The following is a 6,000-nucleotide window of genomic DNA, read 5'->3' on the forward strand; positions in this document are numbered from 1 at the left end:
CGTGTCCGCTCTCAATCAGTGATCTCGCTCTCCGGCCTCGCATGCCTGTGCTGCTCCTTCGATATCCGTCCAGGTGCGCTCTCGGGAGGTTTGCAAGGCTGAACCCGAAGTTATGGCTCAGCGCCCGAGCACAAAGATGCCGAAAGATTGACTCACTTCGCGGGCACGATGATGGTGATGGTAATGTTTGCGGCAAGGTTGGCCGAGTTGCGGCGGAGAACGGGGACAGACAGGGAATCCTTAGTGTACTTGGGGCTGGCAGGGACCACCTAAGGTAGGAGGTACCTACAGTAGGTATCTCCTTAGCGACCAAGACATGGATATTTTAGTGCCCCCCACTGCTACTTGCTAAAAAGACCTATAATTACGCTAAGTCGACACTACTAATCACTATACTTATAATTAGCTAGCAAAACTATACTTTTGAGGTACCTAATACTTCTATTAAGACTACCTATTATTAGTGTTTTTTTTTACTAATCGCCTATATTATCAACCTATATACTAATAACTATAACTTAACCTTATCCCTACTACTACTACCCCTATTACTACTACTACTACTGCTAGTACTACGTTAAAACGTATCATAATAGATAAAACTATTAAATTAATCAACCCCTATAACTCAGAAGTTAAGTACTACGATAACTTTAAGGAGTTTAACCCTCTTATTAAACTTCCACACTTACTTATTGGCGCTAGCTTTATTAACAACCTATATTAGCCCTCTATAGTAGCTCTATTAATACCTAATATCAGCAATAATAGGAGTCTTAACTAAGGCTACTACTATAACTCTCTGAATAACCCTCTACCTACTATCCTCTATAACTACCACAACAGTAAGGTCTAACGCTATCTAAATAACCCTAACCCTCTGTAAAGTGACTATTATAGTAACCCTCTACTTATACTAGGCCTACCCTTTATTAAAATACTCTCAGAGGTATAGGCACGCTAGATTAATATTAAACCTAGTAAGACCCCTCTTAAGATCTAAGAAGAGTTTACTCCTCCTACTAAAGTCGCTAAGTAAGCTAAATAGACTAACTATAAGTTAGAGATATACTACCTTAAGGCCTAAGAGGTAGGTAGTACTATATATAACCCTACCTAGTCCCCTAAAGCGCTATAGAGGACCTATATAGCAGAGTTATACATATTTTTCAGTATACTAATATATATAACCATCTATCATAAACTTCACCTCAGCAACTACTAAGCTAAAGCTGAGCACCTACCTAACCATAAGATCGATCGATAGCTCTCTCGCAAACGCTTCAAATAGCTCTACCGCAATTTTGCTATATATAACCCTAATAAGGAGGCTTAAAAAGGTCGCTTTACTATCTATAAGAGGGTTGCTAACTAGAGCGACTATATATAAGCAACATCAACCTATTTTTAGACCCCTAGTAACTACCTCACTATTAATAAGAGTATAATATGTTACTAGGGTAGGCACTCTAATAAGCAATAAATATCCAGTAAGCCCATACCTATTAGCTTTAAAGTATAGGTTATCAGTAAAGCTAGCTACTTTTTATAGTAAGCTTAGTATATAAATAATAAGCTACTTATTACTCTTCTAACTTATACTAAAGCTATTGAGAAGCCTCTCTCTAATATAAGGGCTCTTATAGTATAGCTTACCCTCTAAGTGCCCCCTCCTTCTAGTTGATAATAGTACTACTTATTTATTAATAACTTATTCATATCTACTAACCTTCTTAAGTACCTCCAGTAGTAGGATATTATTGCTATAGGCACCTACTAGCTGAACAGTAAGGTCTAGAAGGTTCTCTATAACCTTAAAAGCAATAATAATAACGCTAAAAAAATACCCTAGGGCACTATATTCACTAAGGCTACAAACGACAGGCTAGTTAACTAGATTCTATTTAAAGATAGGTCCCTAGTACTAATAGCTATAATAGGCTTCTATAGCAGAGAGTATACTTAACCTAGGCCTAGGAAAAGGCTAGCTAGTAGTACTACCTACTTCAGAACATTATAAGTACTTTTTAAGACTATTAACCCTATCACTAGTGAGGTTAAGGTCTGCTATATAAAGCTGCTACCCTTCCCTATAATTTACTATAAATATAACTAGTATATAAATGCTATTAATATTAGTAACTAGCATTAGGCTATAGGTACCTATAGGTATTATATATGCTGTAGAGGTACCTAGGTACTTAACTTCAACTTCATACTACCTATTAGTATTACTAATGCTTACCTAATGTTCCATAAGTCTTTTTTTAATACCTCAGATCGCTCTAGTAGCATAGAAAATAACTACTAGACCTAAGGTTGGTTTTAACAGCATCTATATAAAGAGATTGTTATAAAGTATAGCATAGTAGCAATTATATCACAATCCTCTATAATAATACTAAAGAACACATCTAGCCATATAAATTATACTTTTTTATCACTACTAAAGAGGAGGGCCTATATCTATTACTCTATAAAGTTTCAGAAAAAGGTCCTCAGCAAGACGTTAGGTAACGTAAGAGATAGTTAAACAGAGTGGTAATATACTAATTATAGCATCGCACTACATAAAACGAAGTGTTAGAAAGCTTACCATAATAGACAGCTAGCTTAGCTAAAAGAGCTACAAAAGGAATAATATAAGATTACTACTATATATTTAGCAAGGATCTCCCCTGCTACTCACTAGCTAAAGCATCCTAAAGTGCTATATACTGTGGATCTCAAGGGCAAGGTCTAAGTAGCCGCCTCAGACAGAAACTAAAATGTCCATGTCTCAGTCGCTAAGGAGATCTATGGCAGTGACTGCCTACACCAAGCTGAGTGTAGCAGCTACTGCACATACCAGCAACTCCACATAGCAGCGACTCCACAGGGCAGCGACTCCAAATAGCAGCGACTCCACAGGGTAGCAACTCCACAGGGTAGCGACTCCACAGGGCAGCGACTCCACAGGGCAGCGACAGGCAACGACTGACTGCTACTGGTGGCTCGTTTGTAATCGTGCAAGTCAATCAAGAGGCCCGCTGCGCTGCGGCCAACCAGAGAGCTGTACCATCCTCAGAAGATGGTACCGGCCCTCAGGCGCTAATCACATGAAGTGAACAGGCACCGGGCACACCCACGTGCCGTCTGTCCGCACCTTGATCGCAAGACCTCGCAAGACCTCAAACCCTTCCGAGAGCGACATTCAAGGATGGACATAGCATGGCGACAGGAAGATGTTGAAGAAGCGATGCACGATTCGGGTCGCTGGCGACCGTGATTAACCCGTGTGGACTCAGGTCTCCCCAGGCTCCCGATGGGCATGCCCCAACTTCCCAAGTGAATGCGGTCCTCACACAGCTGGCCTGCCAAACTACAAGCTTTGTTCCGCTGCCTGTGGTGTCCTGCTCGAAGTCTGCCGATACTGGTACTTCAATCCAAGCATCAGTCCTGCAAATCAGTCCTGCACATCGAGTCGCTGTATCAAGTCGCTGCATCAAGTCGCTGCATCAACTGGAGTCGCTGCCAAGTTGAGTCACTGCCAAGTTAAGTCGCTGCATCCAGTGGAGTCGCTGCCAGGGGGTGGAGTCCCTACCACAGGGCACTGACGGAGTAAGGCGGGGTACAGTGACGGGACCTGGATGGTTTGACAAGATATTCCGACTAAGATGTTCCGGCGCGCGAAACTGGCTCCGGATAAACTATCAGCCAATGAACGCCGCGCACTACCATGCCTGGTCTTTCCCATGGAGCTGCCCCGAAGTGGAGTCGCTGCTAACCACACAGCCTTTCGCTGCCAGCCTGTGTCGCAATGTCGCTACCAATAGCCCCGCGCTTCCACGGAATGCGATCAACCCAACGAGAGAAATTCTCGAGCAACCAAAACTCCACGTCTTGGCTTTAATTGCGAAGAAAGCCACGATGCACACAAATTGTTACGGGGGGGATGCGTTGCTGGTGGAACACCGCAGCGAGGTTAACTTATTGCGACAGCGCAGCTGGTGTCGGTGCTGCCCGAAAGTCGCGATCATGGTTTTTGCGCCGAAGCTGGCTCCGACACCATGGAACTGTCTTCCCCATTGAGCTTCACAACAACCTCATTCAGGTGCAACGAGAGTCAAAGAGCAGGCACATGGATCTATTAACTCCAAGAGTCTTCAAGGTCTTGTTGTTTTTTTCGGGCTTCTACCTTGTTGGGGGCCGTTTTGATGCACGTCAATAGGTATCCAGCGCGTCAGACGTGGATGGTTGCCTTGGAACCTTGAGGGGCGGTGAGAGATGGTGAACCGTCCATGCACGTCTAGATGAAAGCAAGTACAGCCCAAAGAAGGGTCCATGACGGTTGAGCACTTGAAGATGAAGAAGCGGAGATGGGATGGGAAGATTCAAGATCGGACCGATCGATCTTCGAGGTTCTCGGTCTCGGCCACTGCGTTGAATTAGTGGAGACACTGTGACTTTCCCGGACCAGACGCCTGTCCCTGCAGGTACAGGGGAGCCACGCAGCGTGGGTAAGGTGAGTTTGTGGGGTCCTGCCGATTCAAGCGCCAAAATCGGGAGCAGTCAGCCACTAATTAACGCCGACCTCACATCTGCCTTCAGGGAAGCCCACCGACAGCGTGTTGCTGCAGCCACTCAACCAAACCGTCGGCCATCACCAAAACTCTGCTTCAGACCGTGAGCAGCAATCCGAGTCGCCATGCACGTCCAGCTCCCACCCTCTTGTCAGCGACCCAGACGCGATCGGTCCAGTCCCTCCGCAACAACGACTTTTCCGCATGCGAAGACCCGTGGACCCATCGACGCTGCCCGACGATCCAACAACCCATTTGCCGTCCATAATCCCGCTTTCAGGATCCCCTTGCTCAAACAACTCTTCGCCAGCAAGACCGTCACGCGTTTCAGCTACCACTACACCAAGCATGCGTCGAGTTTACAGAGCAGGGTACCGACTACTCGTGGCAAAGCCTCTCCGCGCGTGTGGATAAAGCTGGAGGCGAAATGACACCGCGCCAGGAGAAGGGTGGCGGCAGCGACATCGGCGCCCAGTCCGACCACAAGGTAGAGCTCCGTTCGGTGATCGAGACAGGCATCGTCACTATACACAAGCCCTCCCAATGGGACACGCAACCGGGCGTCTCTTTTCGCGAGATCAATAGCCCGAGGACTTTGCCGTCCACCCACACACGCCCCTGCTGAGGGCTGACAGAGGAGGCCCCCAGGGGAGGTAACAGGCTGCCCTGGGACATTAGTCTCCTCAAAGGCAAGTCCTGACTTGCGTCTTTTGGCGAACAGACTCCGCGAAGCTGCGATCCTTTCGAGACCTCAGCGAAGCAGTGAAGAAGGCGGTCTACATTCAGAGTTCGCATAACGACGCGAATGCCCGGTCAGAATCGAGGAAAACAAAGACAAGTACGGGGCGTTACTTTGGTATCGTGTTCCCTGGCGAGGTTGGCATTTCCCTCGGAAGAAACCATGTGAGCTGTCGGCGGGTTTCAGGATAAATGGGCACGTAGGACGGGCGTTTTTGTGTGTGCATCTTTTTCACCGGTCATGTTTCCCTCCCGCACGGCACGTTGTCCTCTCGATCATCCTGGCCAAGGCAAGCCGGACTCTTCGGGCATGTGCGTTCTCGCGAGCACCCTCAATCGATGTTCTTCCCTCGTCCGAGTCGTTGCGCCCCATCGTCCTCCTGATGCCTAGATTCCATTCATTCCAACGAGCCGTCTGCCAAGGCATTGGGCCAATGCGTGCAGAAAACGTCGGCAACAAAGATTAGATGACCTTGGCGTGGACGAAACGCAAGTCGACGCAGATTTTCAGGCGGTCACCCACGTATTTCAGGCTAGGAGAACAGCTACCAAGGCACTTTTGCAGGCTCGACTTGAAGGATGGAGCGGCATTACCTCCTCGATCTCTTGAACTTTGTGCAAGGTTTGGGGGCGGCGCCGCAGCGGGCGCTAAGGTACCAACTGACGGTTTGGCCGCCGGAATCGGCAGCTGGTTGCTCAA

This window comes from Colletotrichum siamense, assembly GCF_013390195.1.
Source record: "Colletotrichum siamense strain Cg363 chromosome Unknown KSG_Cg363_contig19, whole genome shotgun sequence".
Classification (NCBI taxonomy): domain Eukaryota; kingdom Fungi; phylum Ascomycota; class Sordariomycetes; order Glomerellales; family Glomerellaceae; genus Colletotrichum; species Colletotrichum siamense.